The sequence below is a fragment of the Ovis aries genome, chromosome 5 (genome assembly GCF_016772045.2).
Source record: "Ovis aries strain OAR_USU_Benz2616 breed Rambouillet chromosome 5, ARS-UI_Ramb_v3.0, whole genome shotgun sequence".
Lineage (NCBI taxonomy): Eukaryota > Metazoa > Chordata > Mammalia > Artiodactyla > Bovidae > Ovis > Ovis aries.
In genome coordinates this window covers 42,094,939-42,113,729 of record NC_056058.1, presented here as the reverse complement: position 1 = coordinate 42,113,729, position 18,791 = coordinate 42,094,939, and positions in this window count along the sequence as shown.

Genomic DNA, 18,791 nt, shown 5'->3' with positions numbered 1-18,791 from the left:
GAGTGGCATAAATTTTCTGTGTGCGGTTTTAATTGAAGATTTGCTTTTAAATGGTTATTTGAGAGGGAGAGGAAGTGTGTCTAAAAGCTAGTCTTTACTCAATTTACTATCCCTTTTTCAGAGTTAGAGAGACTAACTCTCTACCTAAATTAGACTAGAGAGTATACAATATATTGGGCTTCCCTGGTGGCTCAGTGGTAAAGAATCTGCCTGCCAATGCAGTAGATGTAGGTTCAACCACTGGAGAAGGAGATGGCAACCCATCTAGTGTTCTTACCTGGCAAACCCCACGCACCGAGAAACCTGGCAGGCTGTATAGTCCATGGGGTCACAAAAGAGTCAGGCACGACTTAGCAACTAAACAACATACACTATAACCCATTTCTGTTGTGTTAGTGATTGGTACTAACTCTGCACCTTAGATGGCTTTATTTAAAGGAAACAGCCTTGCAAATTTTCCCAAGAAATTGCAGATTTAAGATTTTTTAAAACACGTTTTATCCTTTGTATATTTAAAACTCTGAACCTTTGGAAGGCGGTCAAGAAGCGTTTTTGTTTTTTTTTTTTTCCTTTGGTTTTGCTGCTTTCCCTCAGCTCCCATCACTCCACCCCTGCAGGTTTTTTCCAGGTGAATTTAGCACTGTTAGCACTAAGCTAAGCTGACAGTCACTAGGTTATATTACAGAGCAGGCCTTGTTTGGATATGAGGGCTTTTATGTGGGTTTTCAGTAAATCTACCTTGAGGAAGACCTGGAGATGGGGAGTTCAGGGCTGAGCAGTGATTTCTGTTTCAGAGTTTATAAAACCCTCATCTACAAATCAAAAGTACCTCCAAGATGCAAGTAAATGATCTTTGCTTGGTGCCTAGTGTCTAAGAAAGTCAGCTGGGATTTTGATAGAGATTGTGTTGAATCTGTAGATTAGTTTGGGGTGTATTGCCATCTTAACATCAAGACTTCCAATCCATGGGTGTGGTGGATCCATTTATTTAGATCTTCAGCTGGTAAAGAATCTGCCTGCAATGCAGGAGACCTGGGTTCGATCCCAGGGTTGGGAAGATCCCCTGGAGAAGGGAAAGGCTACCTACTCCAGTATGCTGGCCTGGAGAATCTCATGGACTGTGTTGTCCATGGGGTCACAAAGAGTTGGACACAACTGAGCAACTTTCACTTAAACCACTACAATATTGTAAAGTAATTGGTCTCCAATTAAAATAAATTTTAAAAGTTTTGTAGTTTTCAAATACATTTTGAACTTTATATTGTTAAATTTATTTCTAAGTATTTTTATGCTATTGGGAATGATTTATTTTTGAGTTGTTTCCTGGTATTATCTTGCATACACTTTATAAACCCACACACACTGTCATAAATGCTCTTATTGACTCATTTTTTTCCCCTCCAAAACCCTTTTTTTCTTTTTTTTTTTTTTCTGAAAAATGGGACTGAAAACAAAAGTTTCAGGTGACCCAGTTTCCAATAACTTTGCCATCTTGTTGTATAACTTGGAGTCATTATTCTTGGGTAAATGAGGCTGCAAGTCTGAGAGAAATGGTGTTTTGTTATTCTTAGGATTAAAAAAAATTCGGAATGGTCAGGCCACAAGTGATGGTGACAGGGTACAGCTCAGCTTATTAAATCTCCCTTAATATGCTAAAGAGAGGCAGGAGAATTGCCTGAGCCCACACAGTGTGCAGTGGAAGCTGGGGATTGATAGTCCAGGGTTGACAAGAGTAATAGTGGAAGCTTTTTGCCCCTAAGGTGGAATGATTTGGAGTTGAATTATGTGCTACAAAAGAGGTCCCCTGTTGAATGCTTTTGTGTTCAACTTTTTGTGCAGACTTTTTGAAGGCATAATGCACTGAACCCTGAAGTTCTAGAACATAGAAATCATCGTATTTCAATTTTAGTTGGAAATTTTCTTTCTGTATAAAGAAGCAAATTAAGCATAGTTTGATGGGCAGATTGGCCCTTTGATATCATTTAGGCAGCAGCTCAATTCTTTCAGAAATTGAAAACTTTGTCTTACAAACCTGAAAATCATAACCTCTTTAAGATTATTTAACAAAATATAGTTTACCCTTAAACAACACAAGGGTTAGAGGGGCTGACCATTTGCATAGTCAAAAATCCAAATGCAGGGACTTCCCTGGGGATCTAGCGGTTAAGACTTCCACTGCAGGTTCATCCTTGATCAGGGAACTAAAGATCTCACATATGGTGAGGCCAAAAAAATAAAAAATTCACATGTAACTTACGATTCCCCACAAAATTTAACTACTAACAAACTGTTGACCAGAAGCCTTACTGATATTATGAACAGGCAATTAACACATTTTGTTTGCTATATATACTATGGGGCTTCCCTGGTGGCTCAGCCGTAAAGAACGCACCTGCCAATAAAGCAGACCCAGGTTTAATCCCTGAATAGGGAAGATCCCCTGGAGAAGGAAATGGCAACCCACTCCCGTATTCTTGCCTGGGAAATCCCCTGGACAGGTTTGGTGGGCTACAATCCACGGGGTTGCAAAAGAGTTGGACACAACTTAGCTACTAAAAAACAAGAAAATGTACTATATCCTGTTACAGTAAAGTAACTTAGAGGAAAGAAAAAAAATCTCCCTTAAGTATGGCTATTTTCAAATGGATCAGATGAGATCTATCCACTTTAAGGATCCCTTATAGCTCCCCAATCGCCCTAAACTGGCATTTATTTCCTTAAACATGGGAATTTGTTTTGCTTTATTGTTTGTTTGGGGTTTGTTTTTTTTTAATCATGGTTTAGTTCTGTGTCTGAGTATGGAATTTGGTCTGCAATCGGAAGGTTTTGAAAATGGTGGGGGAGTTTGATGGAAGTTAAGTATTAGAGTCAGTGTCAAAATTAGGAATAGATATAATAGTTCATCTATATAGGTAAGTTCTAAAATTGTCTGACTTAAAACACTTTTGTGTAGTGTTTTGATTATAACTGAGTAACTGTAGCTTGAAGATCTGGGAGCTTGGCTTCCTCCCATCCACTTAGGCTTTATTTGTAAATTTAGTCTCTTTCATAGGACATCGTTAATATTCAGGGTTTATGTTTGCTAAATTTAAACTTCAAAGATTCTCTTCTACACAATTGAGGAAGATATACTAGTCTCCCAGCTGCCTCCTCCATATGAAACCTGTTTTTCTTCAGTTACTCTTATAAAAGCTGCCAATTTAGAAAATAAATGAGAAAGGACAACAGTGATTTAGATCTGGAAATTCGAGGATGAGGCTACATCTGCCTTAAATAGATGCATTCAGCTTTGGTATTTAGTCCAGATGAGATACGAGGTCACTTAATGTGATGAGTGCCTTAGTGTGCCAGGAAACAATGGGCCATGTCAGGAGCTGGGTTCACCTTCAGCTCCGAGTTTCCTGCTCTTTATTGGTTTAAATCAACTCCTCTGTTAAGCTGAATACTTTGTTTTACTAATCAGCTTCAAGGGTACCAGCCACTCAACTTGGTTCAGAACTCAATTTAGCCAATCTGTGGGAAAAATTATTTACTCTTTCATGAGGTAAAGGATGTACTCGTGGTTATTTAAGTGACAAAAATGCTCAGGCAAAAGAACTTGGTTTATATCAAAATTTTATGTAGTCAATTTTAATTTGTAACTTTGGAGGGATTGTAACTTATAAAATGATAACTGAAGTGAAACTAAAACATTTAAAATATTCTTTAGAATATTTAGAGGATGTAAATCCCCCCAAATATTTCTTAGGTATAAAGATTGGCTGAATGATTGATAGAGTAGAAAAGTATGCTGTTTTATACATTAACTGTTTTCTAAGAGGGAAAAATATCCACAACCAGGAGATTGAGACACTTCATCCTTAACCAGAAATGACAAGCCAAGTATGTTCTCTTTGTGTGGTTAATTACTTCCAGATGGAGTTGTGCTTCCCAAACCCTATATATACAATTTTTGGAAAGGGTCTTGATTTGTTAGTAAGACTAGAACTATTTCAATATTCATTTAAAGAACAGGATTTTGTAGATGGCCTGACAGTATTTCTTTCTCTTATCCTACTATGTAATACAACTTGTTTGGAATATACGAATAATTAGATAAATGTGGATAAGAGTCAACTGTACATTTTGGACATCTCATTAAGAATAAGTACCTTGTGAACAGTTCAGTCATTTGTAGAACTGCATTTAGTGCTGGTGTCTTTCCACACTGAAGCGCTATAACTGGCAGTGTTAAGAGTTCACAGCCTGTGCCTGGATGTCATTTCAGTATTCTCAGAAATAATTAGCTCACTGAATAAATATTTATTGAACACTGACTATGGGCTGGGTGCTGTGTGTGCTTAAGAACAGTTGATGTCCTCACCTTCACCTACCAGAAAAGGAGACATCCTTTATTCCCCTAAGTTCCATCAGTGAGCATTCATCACTACAGAATGTTCTATGAAGGAATACATTTGGGTCAAGGGAAATGTTGACCCAAAAATCAATATAGTTTTTATCTCTGGATGGAATTAATGGTTCAGTATGTTTTCATCTTAGACCATTTCGCCTCTACCTTTGAAACAGCATACCCACATTTTCTTTATCTATTCATCTGTTGATGGACACTTAGTTTCTCTCCATATCTCGGCAACTATAAATAATGCTGCTATGAACATGGGGCACATTTATTGTTTCAAATTAGTACTTTTGTTTCTGGTAGATATATACCCAGGAGCAGAATAACTGGGTCATATGGTAGTTTGGGGCTTCCTCGGTTGCTCAACGGTAAAGAATCTACCTGCAATGCAGGAGCCACAGGAGATGTCAGTTTGATCCCTGGGCTGGAAGATCTCCTGGAGGAGGGCATAGTAACCCACTCCAGTATTCTAGCCTGGAGAATACCATGGACAGAGGAGCCTGGCAGGCTACTGCCCATAGGGTCACAAACAGTCGGACATGACTGAACTGACTAGCATGGTAGTTTTATGTTTAGTGTTGTTATAAAACTTCATACTCTTTCCCACAGTAGATGCACCAGTTTACATTCCCACCAATGGTGTATGAGAGTTCTCTCTTCTCATTTCTCATTTGTGTTCTTTTGGATGCTAGCCATTCTGACAGATGTGAGATGATACCTCAGTGTGGTTTTAATTTGCATTGTTGAGAATGTTATCAATAGCTGCGGGTTTGTCATATATGGCCTTTATTATCCTGTGAGGTATGTTCTTCTATACTTCTATACCCACTATCTAGGGAGTTTTTAAAAATTTTTATTTATCTTTGCTTATACTGGATCTCCATTGCTGTGCAGGCTTTTCTCTACTCTCAGTGAGCAAGGGCTACTCCCTAGTGGTGGGGTGCATGTTTCTCACTGTGGTGGCCTCTCCTGTTGTGGAGCATGAGCTCTAGGGCACTGGGCTTCAACAGTTGCAGCTTGTGGGTGTAGCAGTTTTGGCTCCCAAGCACTACAGCACAGTTCACTCGGGCTTAGTTGCTCTGCGGCATGAAAGATCTTCCCAGAAAGTGAGTCACTCAGTCGTGTATGACTCTTTGTGGATCCCACGGGCTATACAGTCCATGGAATTCTCCAGGCCAGGGTACTGGAGTGGGTGGCTGTTCGCTTCTCCAGGGTATCTTCCCAGACCAGGGATCGAACCCAAGTCTCCTGCATTGCAGGCAGATTTTTTACCATCTGAGCCACCAGGAAATCAGCTATAAGTAAGCATGTATTCCCTCCCTCTTGAGCCTCCCTTCCGCCCCATCCACCCATCTGGGTCATCACAGAGCACTGAGCTGAATTGCCTGTGCTCTATGGCTGCTTCCCACTAGCTATATTTTGCACATGGTAGTGTACGTATGTCAGTGCTACACTCTCAGTTTGTCCCACCTTCTTCCCCCACTGTGTCGACGAGTCTGAGAAACTTGGAGACTTTTAAACTACAATTTTACTTTTTCAATAAATATTTACTGGGCACACCCTACATGTAAGGGACTCTTCCAGATGTTGATATGAGTGGTAAACAAGATAATCGTTGCACTTGATCTCATAGAGTGTCTATTATATGGGAAAGAGACAGACAATAAACAATTAAACAATGCAAGTAGATATATACAGGAACTTCTAGGCAGAACAAATGTATGTGAGAAGAAACTTATGTTCCAAGAACAGAAAGAACTAGGCGTGACTGGCAAGTGGGAAAGGAGAAAGAATGGGTAGAAGGCAAGTGGAGCGGGAGGAGATGAAACTGAAGAAGCAGACAGACCAGATACAAGACCTTGTTGACCAGTGCAAGGGGATTGGACTTATTTATCTGGTTCAATAGGAAGCCCTTGATAGTGTTTAACTGGGGGCCTGAAAGGGTTAGATTCATTGTTTTTTAAAGATCATATCAGTATTCTATGTAGAGTTGTTTGACAGAGATGAGTCTGAAGTAGGGAGAACTTTGGGTTTTAGGGGGCTATTGTCATGGTCCAGGTGAGAGATGATGCTGACTTGGAATATGGCAGTGGAGATGGGCATGCAAAGACATGAAGAAACTTGGAATTTACTTTTGTGACCTCCATTTGTTACTTGGCCTATCTCTCTGAGCTTGTAGGATGGCAGTCTTCTACTAAGAGAAAAAATTTAGGTTCTTATGGTGAAATGAGGAGGTAAAACTTATCCTATTCCTTGGCTTCATATTCCCATCCATGTGAGCTGCCTCTTAATTATAATTTTTTCATTGTCCTGTTTGTTTTCTTCTTGCATCATTTCTTGAGTTTTGTTTCTGTCTGTTCGGGTTCTGCCTTTCACATTGGAGGCTTTTCTCAAATGTCTTTTGTCCATTTGTAAATATAAGGCTCTAGAAAGCTGTTGGAAGTGCTGCATGGGAGGGTGAGATATGTTAATTTATGGGCTCTTTAGTTTGAGGCTCCTCTGTTTCTTTAAGATTTTGTGCAAAAAAATTATCCATCCTTGTGGTGGGAGGAAGATGGGTCAAAGATGTAGCCTTAGCTGCTGGTAGTCTTAGAGCCCAGCAATGCAAAGGACTGTAAATTTTTACCTAATCCCTTTTTATTACAATACTGACTGCATCTCTTCCCCCATCCTCCACAATGCCTCTTTGTTTTAACTCTTCTATCTGGAACTGTTTTGATTCAACTCTTACATAAAGTCAGGGCTTCCCTCATAACTCAGTTGGTAAAGAATCCACCTGAAATGCAGGTGACCCCAGTTCGATTCCTGGGTCAGGAAGATCCCCTGGAGAAGGGAAAGGCTACCCACTCCAATATTCTGACCTAGAGAATTCCATGGACTGCATAGTCCATGGGTTCACAAAGAGTCAGACACAACTGAGCGACTTTCATTTACATTAAGTCAACTCCTAGTCTCCTGCTGAGTTGGATAAGGAGTGGTCCTCTCTCTGCTCGGAATGGGGAGTATACAATGGGTCCAACTGTTTCATCTACAGATTTGGGCAATATCCACTTAGTTGTAGCTGGTACTACTGCCTTCCACGGCATGTGGCATCATTTCCTGAGGTTCCCAGGATTCTGTTCAGTGTCTCACCTAGCTTCTCACTGACATCCTCATTCCCCACAGGTTTAGATTTCCTTTTTAATTAGCTCTGTTCATTCTTCTAGATAATTTTCAGCCCAAAACTTTGTTCACACACCTGCTGTGCTCTCTTCACCTGATCTTTGCCCTATGGGTATATTTAATAATCACTTCTAATTAAAAAAAAAAAAGGCAGAGGAACCAGAGATCAAATTGCCAACATTCACTGGATCATAGAAAAAGCAAGAGAATTCCAGAAAAACTGGAACTCTGCTTTATTGACTATGCCAAAGCTTTTGACTGTGTGGATCACAATAAACTGGAAAAATTCTGAAAGAGATGGGAATACCAGAACACCTGACCTGCCTCTTGAGAAACCTGTTTGCAGGTCAGGAAGCAACAGTTAGAACTGGACATGGAACAACAGACTGGTTCCAAATAGGAAAAGGAGTATGTCAGGCTGTATATTGTCACCCTGCTTATTTAACTTATATGCAGAGTACATCATGAGAAATGCTAGGCTGGAAGAAGCGCAAGCTGGAATCAAGATTGCCAGGAGAAATATCAATAACCTCAGATATGCGGATGACACCACCTTTATGGCAGAAAGTGAAGAAGAACTCAAGAGCCTCTTGATGAAAGTGAAACAGGAGAGTGAAAAAGTTGGCTTAAAGCTCAACATTCAGAAAATGAAGATCATGGCATCTGGGCCCATCACTTCATGGCAAATAGATGGAGAAACAGAAAACAGTGTCAGACTTTATTTTGGGGGCTCCGAAATCACTGCAGATGGTGATTGCAGCCATGAAATTAAAAGATGCTTACTCTTTGAAAGGAAAGTTATGACCAACCTAGACAGCATATTAAAAAGCAAAGACATTACTTTGTCAACAAAGGTCCATCTAGTCAAGGCTATGGTTTTTCCAGTGGTCATGTATGGATGTGAGAGTTGGACTATAAAGAAGGCTGAGTGCAGAAGAATTAATGCTTTTGAACTGTGGTGTTGGAGAAGACTCTTGAAAGTCCCTTGGACCAGTCCCTCCTAAAGGAGATCAGCTCCATGTGTTCATTGGAAGGAGTGATATTGAATCTAAAACTCCAATATTTTGGCCACCTGATGTGGAGAGCTGACTCATTTGAAAAGACCCTGATGTTGGGAAAGATTGAAGGCACGAGGAGAAGGGGATGACAGAGGATGAGATGGTTAGATGGCATCACCAACTTGATGGACATGAGTTTGGGTAAACTCCGGGAGTTGGTGATGGACAGGGAGGCCTGGAGTGCTGCAGTTCATGGGGTCGCAAAGAGTCGGACACGACTGAGTGACTGAACTGAATTGAATGTCAGTGGGAGAAACTATCAACAAGTTTGTGTCCTCAGTTTTTCAAATCAAAAAGGTAGATCTTTAAGCAGCATGTAAAGTCCTTGTACAAGCTTCTGCTTAGAGAAAGTGAGTAAGAAAGTCTATTGCAAATTCCCATTGTGATCTGAAAATTACTTTAGCACCACGGTCTCTTCTTCATGTGATTTCACTCCAACCTCCACCTTGATATTGCCCCCCTGCCAAGGTAGAGTTCCTGACACTTCTAAAGTGCACCTATTATACAATTGGCCCTCAGTGCCTTGAGAACCCCATGAAAAGTATGAAAAGGCAAAATGATAGGATACTGAAAGAGGAACTCCCCAGGTCAGTAGGTGCCCAATATGCTACTGGAGATCAGTGGAGAAATAACTCCAGAAAGAATGAGGGGATGGAGGCAAAGCAAAAACAAAACCCAGCTGTGGATGTGACTGGTGATAGAAGCAAGGTCCGATGCTGTAAAGAGCAATATTGCATAGGAACCTGGAATGTCAGGTCCATGAATCAAGGCAAATTGGAAGTGGTCAAACAAGAGATGAAAGACTGAACGTTGACATTCTAGGAATCGGCAAACTAAAATGGACTGGAATGGGTGAATTTAACTCAGATGACCATTATATCTACTACTGCAGGCAGAAATCCCTCAGAAGAAATGGAGTAGCCATCATGGTCAACAAAAAAGTCCGAAATGCAGTACTTGGATGCAGTCTCAAAAACGACAGTATGATCTCTGTTCGTTTCCAAGGCAAACCATTTGATATCACGGTAATCCAAGTCTATGCCCCAACCAGTAATGCTGAAGAAGCTAAAACTGAACGGTTCTATGAAGACCTACAAGATATTTTAGAACTAACACCCAAAAAAGATGTCCTTTTCATTATAGGGGACTGGAATGCAAAAGTAGGAAGTCAAGAAACACCTGGAGTAACAGGCAAATTTGGCCTTGGAAGCAAATGAGGAATGAAGCAGGGCAAAGACTAATAGAGTTTGGCCAAGAAAATGCACTGGTCGTAGCAAACATCCTCTTCCAACAACACAAGAGAAGACTCTCCACATGGACATCACCAGATGGTCAACACTGAAATCAGATTGATTATATTCTTTGCAGCCAAAGATGGAGAAAGTCTATACAGTCAACAAAAACAAGACCAGGAGCTGACTGTGGGTCAGATCATGAACTCCTTATTACCAAATTCAGACTTAAATTAAAGAAAGTAGGGAAAACCACTAGACCATTCAGCTATGACCTAAATCAAATCCCTTATGATTATGCAGTGGAAGTAAGAAATAGATTTAAGGGCCTAGATCTGATAGATAGAGTGCCTGATGAACTATGGAATGAGGTTTGTGACATTGTACAGGAGACAGGGATCAAGACCATCCCCATGGAAAAGAAATGCAAAAAAGCAAAATGGCTGTCGGGGGAAAGCCTTACAAATAGCTGTGAAAAGAAGAGAAGCGAAAAGCAAAGGAGAAAAGGAAAGATATAAGCATCTGAATGCAGAGTTCCAAAGAACAGCAAGAAGAGATAAGAAAGCCTTCTTCAGCAATCAATGCAAAGAAATAGAGGAAAAGAACAGAATGGGAAAGTCTAAAGATCTCATCAAGAAAATTAGAGATGCCAAGGGAACATTTAATGCAAAGATGGGCTCGATAAAGGACAGAAATGGTATGGACCTAACAGAAGCAGAAGATAATAAGAAGAGGTGGCAAGAATATACAGAAGAACTGTACAAAAAAGATCTTCATGACCTGGATAATCATGATGGTGTGATTACTCATCTAGAGCCAGACATCCTGGAATGTGAAGTCAAGTGGGCCTTAGAAAGCATCACTACGAACAAAACTAGTGGAGGTGATGGAATTCCAGTTGAGCTATTTCAAATCCTGAAAGATGATGCTGTGAAAGTGCTGCACTCAATATCCCAGCAAATTTGGAAAACTCAGCAATGGCCACAGGACTGGAAAAGGTCAGTTTTCATTCCAATCCCAAAGAAAGGCAATGCCAAAGAATGCTCAAACTACCGCACAATTGCACTCATCTCACGTGCTAGTAAAGTAATGCTCAAAATTGTCCAAGCCAGGCTTCAGCAATACGTGAACCATGAACTTCCAGATGTTCAAGCTGGTTTTAGAAAAGGCAGAGGAACCAGAGATCAAATTGCCAACATCCGCTGGATCATGGAAAAAGCAAGAGAGTTCCAGAAAACATCTATTTCTGCTTTATTGACTAAGCCAAAGCCTTTGACTGTGTGGATCACAATAAACTGTGGAAGATTCTTCAAGAGATGGGAATACAGACCACCTGACCTGCCTCTTGAGAAATCTGTATGCAGGTCAGGAAGGAACAGTTAGAACTGGACATGGAACAACAGACTGGTTCCAAATAGGAAAAGGAGTACATCAAGGCTGTATATTGGCACCCTGCTTATTTAACTTATATATGCAGAATACATCATGAGAAAGCTGGACTGGAAGAAACACAAGCTGGAATCAAGATTGCTCGGAGAAATACCAATAACCTCAGGTATGCAGATGACCCCACCCTTATGGCAGAAAGTGAAGAGGAACTAAAAAGCCTTTTGATGAAATTGAAAGAGGAGAGTGAAAAAGTTGGCTTAAAGCTCAACACCCAGAAAACGAAGATCATGGCATCCGGTCCCATCACTACATGGGAAATAGATGGGGAAACAGTGGAAAGAGCGTCAGACTTTATTTTGGGGGGCTCCAAAATCACTGCAGATGGTGGCTGCAGCCATGAAATTAAAAGACGCTTACTCCTTGGAAAAAAAGTTATGACCAACCTAGATAGTATATTCAAAAGCAGAGATATTACTTTGCCGACTAAGGTTCATGTAGTCAAGGATATGGTTTTTCCAGTAGTCATGTATGGATGTGAGAGTTGGACTGTGAAGAAGGCTGAGCACCGAAGAATTGATGCATTTGAATGCGGTGTTGGAGAAGACTCTTGAGAGTCCCTTGGGCTGCAAGGAGATCCAACCAGTCCATTCTGAAGAAGATCAGCCCTGGGATTTCTTTGGAAGGAATGATGCTAAAGCTGAAACTCCAGTACTTTGGCCACCTCATGTGAAGAGTTGACTCATTGGAAGAGACTCTGATGCTGGGAGAGATTGGGGGCAGTAGGAGAAGGGGACGACCGAGGATGAGATGGCTGGATGGCATCACGGACTCGATGGACGTGAGTCTGAGTGAACTCCGGGAGTTGGTGATGGACAGGGAGGCCTGGCGTGCTGCGATTCATGGGGTTGCAAAGAGTCAGACACGACTGAGTGACTGAACTGAACTGAACTGAATGGACTGGGATTCAACCAATCTCAGGGTGTGCAAACTGCAGGTAGGGAGGGCTGATTATACTACTCTGCTTGAATAAGGGACTTGAGCAATATGGATTTTTATATTCACAGGGGATCCTGAAATCAGTCCCCTCAATACTGAAGGGCAATAATATATTTATCACTTAATCTGATACAGCTCCCTCCTGCCAGCTCTTCTGAATAATGACACTCGGATGTGCTTCTTTCCCACTATGGAACTGCCCAAGCCTTGTAGAATCACTCTTGGTAAAAATGAAGTCACAGCTCTCACTGGTGAGAACAGTGACGACAGTTTGAGGAAAGAGGCACACATTGCCTCTCTCTTCACATACGTGAAGCTTGGATTAATTTTCTGTAGCTGCCTTTGGAGTATAGTTCTCAGGGGCAGTCTAATTATCTGCCCCATCCGAATGAGAGGAACTGATAGAACTCTGTCCACCATAAAGACCTTGGACCTAATTCTGCCAAAGTTCTCTTTCTTTGATAAAACTGCATGTGTGAGATTGACAACCACCATACAGATACACATACAGTGTCAGGAATGGAGTATGCCTTTACTTAGTAAGTCCTGACAGTAAGTATTCTGATTATAATTCAAGTCAGACAACATTTGTTAACAGGTAGCACTAGGCTATATACTCTTGATCAGACTCCTTTTGTATTACTGCTAAAGACTTATTTTAATAATTAGTAGACACTTTCATGCATTGGAGAAGGAAATGGCAACCCACTCCAGTGTTCTTGCCTGGAGAATCCCAGGGATGGGGAAGCCTGGTGGGCTTCCGTCTATGGGGTCACACAGAGTCGGACACGACTGAAGTGACTTAGCAGCAACAGCAGCAACAGACTTTAATTCATCCTCAACAGTTTAATTTTTTAAATATTTTATTATTGTTTACTCATTTACTTAACTGCATCAGTTCTTAGTTGCAGTATGAGGGATCGTTCATTGTGGCACAAAGTCTCAAGTTGTGGCACATAGACTCAGTTGCTCTGTGGCATGCGGAATCTTAGTTTCCTACCCAGGCATCAAACTGGCATCCTCTGCATTGCAAGGCAGATTCTCAACCACTGGACCACCAGGGAAGTCCCCTCAATAGTAACTTAAAAGTCATGTGACCTCCATGCATGTGAATATTGAGATTTGTGGCCCACAGATAAACCTGAGATTTCCTGGTATGCATGCTTTTAGGTCTGTGGGCAGATGGTGCTCTGAGACAGTGGGTAAATTAGTGCAAGAATACATGAGTTTTCTTCTTGGGTTTAGACACACACTTAAAATATCAGAGTGATTATAGCCCTTAGAGACCATTTGTTGCTTATGTATGAAGATCTTGGGCAAGAATGGACCAATATCAGCAACTATTGTTAACTCTATGAATATATGTGTGCATCTGTAATACATACACATACAGAGAGAAAAGTTCACATACCATAAAATTCACCACTTCACATCATACACTTTAGTGATTTTTAGTATACTCACAAGGTGGCGCAACTATCACTGATCTCTAATTCCAGAACATGTCCGTATAAACAGAAGTTCATAGCAAATAATACTCCCCATGCCCACACCTTCCAGCCTCTAGCAGTCACCAATCTATTTTTTGTCTCTATGGATTTGCCTCTTCTAAACATTTCATTTAAGTAGAATCATACAACGTGTGGTCTTTTGTATGGTTTCTTCTTCTTAGCAGAATTTTTCAAGGTTAATGATTGTTGTAACAAGCATCAGTACTTAATTTCTTTGTATGGCTAAATAGTATGCCATGTTATAGATTTACAGCATTTTGTTTATCCATTCCTCTATTGATGACCATTTGGATTGTTTCTAGCTACTGGCTATTGTGAATAATGCTGCTATAAACAGCTACATGTTCAGATATGTGTTTTTGCATGCAACATGTTTTAAATTCTCTTGGCAAAAGTCCGTCTAGTCAAGGCTATGGTTTTTCCAGTAGTCATGTATGGATGTGAGAGTTGGACTATAAAGAAAGCTGAGCACCGAAGAATTGATGCTTTTGAACTGTAGTGTTGGAGAATACTCTTGAGAGTCCCGTGGACTGCAAGGAGATCCAACCAGTCAATCCTAAAGGAGATCAGTCCTGGGTGTTCATTGGAGGGACTGATTTTGAAGCTGAAACTGCAATACTTTGGCCACCTGATGTGGAGAGCTGACTCATTTGAAAAGACTCTGATGCTTGGTAAGATTGAGGGCTGTAGGAGAAGGGGACAACAGAGGATGAGATGGTTGGATGGCATCACCGACACAATGGACATGGTTTTGAGTGGACTCCGGGAGTTGGTGATGTACAGGGAGGCCTGGAGTGCTGCGGTTCATGGGGTCGCAAAGAGTCGGACACGACTGAGCAACTGAACTGAACTGATATACTAAAAGTGGAATTTCTGGCTCATATGGTAACTATGTCTAATTGTTTGATGAACTAACAAATTGTTTCCAAAGCAGCTGTACCATTTTACATTCCCAACAGCAGTGTAGGAAGATTCTGACTTATCTACATCCTTGCCAGTACTTAATGTCTGTCTTTTTTATTATAGCCATTCCAGTGGATGTAAAGTGGTACCTTGTGGTTTCGATTTGCATTTGATGTTGAGCATCTGTTCATGTGCTTATTGGCTATTTGCATATCTTCATGGGAGATATGTCTTTTTGAATCCTCTGCCCACTAAAATAATTGGATTCTTTGTCTTTTTATTGTTGAATTGTAAGCTGTTAAGCATGCTGCTGCTGCTAAGTCACTTCAGTCATGTCCAACTCTGTGTGACCCCATAGACGGCAGCCCACCAGGCTCCCCCGTCCCTGGGATTCTCCAGGCAAGAACACTGGAGTGGGTTGCCATTTCCTTCTCCAATGCATGAAAATGAAAAGTGAAAGGGAAGTCGCTCAGTCATGTCCAACTCTTCGAGACCCCATGGACCGCAGCCTACCAGGCTCCTCTGTCCATGGGATTTTCCAAGCAAGAGTACTGGAGTGGGGTGCCATTGCCTTCTCCAGTTAAGCATGCTAAGGTAAATCTAATTTAGATAAAGCACTCACTGTTCTAAGAAGACCAGCGGGTTGCAGTTTGGCTTTATTTTTAAAGCAAAGTGCCTTTTCAGGTACTTGCTGCATTTTTCAAAAAGAACCATTGTTTACAGACTGTATGTGAACTAGGACCTATTGCCATCACTAAAAAAGATATTAATCTACTTCTAAGAACCACTGCAGAGGATTGGAAAACCCCAGTGAACTCAGATATCCTTGGTTCCATCCACAGCAGCAGCTTCCAGACCTCTATCTGCTGTGCCCAAGTGAGTGACAGAAGCAGTGTACTCTGAAAAGAACATAGCTCCTTATAGTATATTAAATGACATCTTTTTGTTGAAACCACCAACAGGAGAAAGTGAAACAAGAATTGTAGGTAAATTTTAAAGTGTGTACACACAGGCTAATTGCTGAGTCCCGGGGACCAAGGTCATTCTGAGGATGCTGCTACCAGCTGTGAATTCAGAAAATGGAAGAATGACCCAGCTGTTCACCTGGGTCTCTCACTTGCATTCATTCAACAATCACTGATGATAGTTCTGAGCCTAGTGCTTCCAGGCTCAGCCTGGTACTTCCTTTCCTTCAAGAATTCACAATCTGTCTTATGGGACAGACACACAAGTAAATGAGAATGTGTTTATATTCTACAATGTAATGTTAGGTGCAGCAGGGAACAATGAACTCTCCCTAGAGATAGCAAGAATGTTTCCCCAAGGAGGCAGTTCTTGGCTCAGGGGTTGTATAACTCAACATCATGATGGGTCCTTCCTAAGGACATTTACTAGTAGGAGAGGGAAGAAAAAAAGAAACTTCAGCATGTGCCCAACCCTCTGTGGGGACGGGGGCAGCTATGGGATGGAAACCTATGCTTCTAGGTCTCCAGGCAAGCCCACCTTGGCCTGACATTTGCTTAGTCTTTTGGTCCATGCTAAAAATTAAAAAAAAAAAAAATACAGGTAGAATCTGGGCCACCCTCTTTAGTGCAAGAATAGGAAAAAGGAACCAATCTCCAAACTTTCTTGTCTTTGATTTTATGTTTATCAAGGGAAATCTTGTTTTCATTTTCATAGCAAATGTTTCTGACTTTGAACCAGGAACTTGCCTGCCTTGTATTTCTCCTGTGCTGCTTTATCCTGTTTCCTGAGTTGCTAGTTTTGAGCTTGTTTAAGCCTTGTTAGAGGATCTCCAGCCACATCAAAGGGCAGGGACCACATCCCCTTAGCCCCAGGGCAGCTGTGGGAGAGCTTTCTCGCTTCTTGCCTAGTGGTTGCTTCTTCCAGGGGTAGAATAACTCTGAACACCCGAATCTGGCCAGATTTTCCTCCAGCCTAACATTGGCATCCCAGTATTAAAAGGTGTCTTGGCTCTATTTCTGAAATTCACTAGATTCAGGCAGCCGCAGCCAGCTCCTACAACTCCAAAAAGGAATGCATCGGAAGGAGGACTTTGTGGCCCACAGAACTGACTAAAAGGCAGGAGGACCAGGCAATGAAAATAGACAGGAGCCAAAGGAGGCTGGGCAGCAAGAGCAGGAGACAAGTTAGGACCACCACCACATCACACTGTCCAACTCCTAGTGCTTTCTCATCTGTCCCTACATCTCCATGTCGCCCACATGAGAGTCCCAGTCCCCAGCAGGAGCATCACACTGGTCAAACCCAGGTCTCAAGGTTTGCTTTGTGGCAAGCCGTCTTTCAAAATGGGAGAAGGGGCTCTCTCTCCCTAAGACCTACACAATATGAGTTCCCCTAGGAAGGAAGTGTGGCACCCCACTCCAGTACTCTTGCCTAGAAAACCCATGGATGGAGGAGCCTGGTGGGCTGCAGTCCATGGGGTCGCTAAAAGTCGGACATGACTGAGTGACTTCACTTTCACTTTCCACTTTCATGCATTGGAAAAGGAAATGGCAACCCACTCCAGTGTTCTTGCCTGGAGAATCCCAGGGACGGGGGAGCCTGGTGGGCTGCCGTCTATGGGGTCGCACAGGGTCGGACACGACTGAAGTGACTTAGCAGCAGCAGTAGCAGCAGCAGGAAGGAAGTGTTCAGATGTCCACCACAGCCCTGTTTGAGGGAGTAGTAAGCAAAGCTTAGGAGGGGAGCAACACTCATGGGAGACCTCTGGTGTATAAACCAGTCCTCAGAGATCAAATTGAGCCTGGGATTTAGTCAGGATTGTCTTCCCTACAGGAGAAACTGAAGTGAGGAATAATAATGATAACTAACGCCACTTGGTGATGGCCTCCTGTGAGCCCCTGCTGAGTAGATTTGATGAAATCTCATTTAATCTTTACCTGTCAAACATGCAGTTGTATCCATTTTATAGATGAGCAAATGAATTGTTCAGGAAGGTTGGGATATCTCCAGGGTCAGACTGGCATTCACTTAGGTCTGCCAGGCTGTGGACTCACGCTCACTCTCTCACTGCTGGTTTTGTATACACAGGATACAGTGAATTGGAGGATAGCTCTCTGTCCTCCTTATTTATTTTTTTTTAATTGTGGTATTTTATTTTTGTTTGTTGTAGCACAGAAGCAGACTAGAAGGCAGCATGATCTTGTGGGAAGACCTTGTGGCTGGGGTGTCTGCAGAACTGATTTCTAGGCTGTCACCCACCCTGAAATATTTAAATATAAGTGTAGACACTTGCATCTCTACACAAACCAGGCAGGGCTTCAGAGAATGTTCCACTTATTGGAGCTATGTTAGAGGATTTTGTTGTCCTCTGTTTTTAAACTTCTCTTGATCCTTCCCTTGGAGTACAAAAATCTGCCAACTAAACTCTGTGTGTGTGTGTGTGTGTGTGTGTGTGTGCGCGTGCTGTCACATTCACTCCCGGAAGGGTCCCCAAAACTCATGCACCATGATGGATGCCAGATATACACACCCTCAGGTTTTAGAACAAAGTCTCCTCCATTTGAGTACCTGACCAGACACATCAGTTAAGATCAGCAGGAGTTTCCTGATAAATGTTAAGGACATTCATTATCTACTTCCAGAGCTAATGACTAGAATCCATTCTACGTGCACATGGCATGCTGTGACCCAATCCTGTACCCAGGCTTCCATGTAAAGCCTGAGGCCCAAAGCTCTAGGGTTGGAACATCCTCTCATTGAAAATGCTTGTCAGATGACTCCTGATGATGCCAGAGACTTGGCGGATTTAGCTCAATTAGAAGGTACTTTTAGGAGAGGGGCCTTTGTAGACCATTTCACCCCTTTACTAGGACCTGAACACAGGGCCACTTCTGGACCTGAGCCTACTTTTGCCCTCCCTAGGGATGCTATTGAGGGTCTGGTTCAGAATCTTGAGTTAATTTCTATTCTTGGGGACCGAAATGACATGTAAGAGACATTTTTTCATCTAGATCCTGGGAGGCCAGCAAAGCAAAGTGGAAAAGCTCACGTGACTACCACTTACCTGTCTTGGGTCCATTGGAGTTGGTAGAAGAGGAGAGAGGCCTGTATCCAGCTACCTCCTTTTCTCTCTTGGCCAGGGATGTGTGGGTAATGATGAGTGCAGATAAGGAGG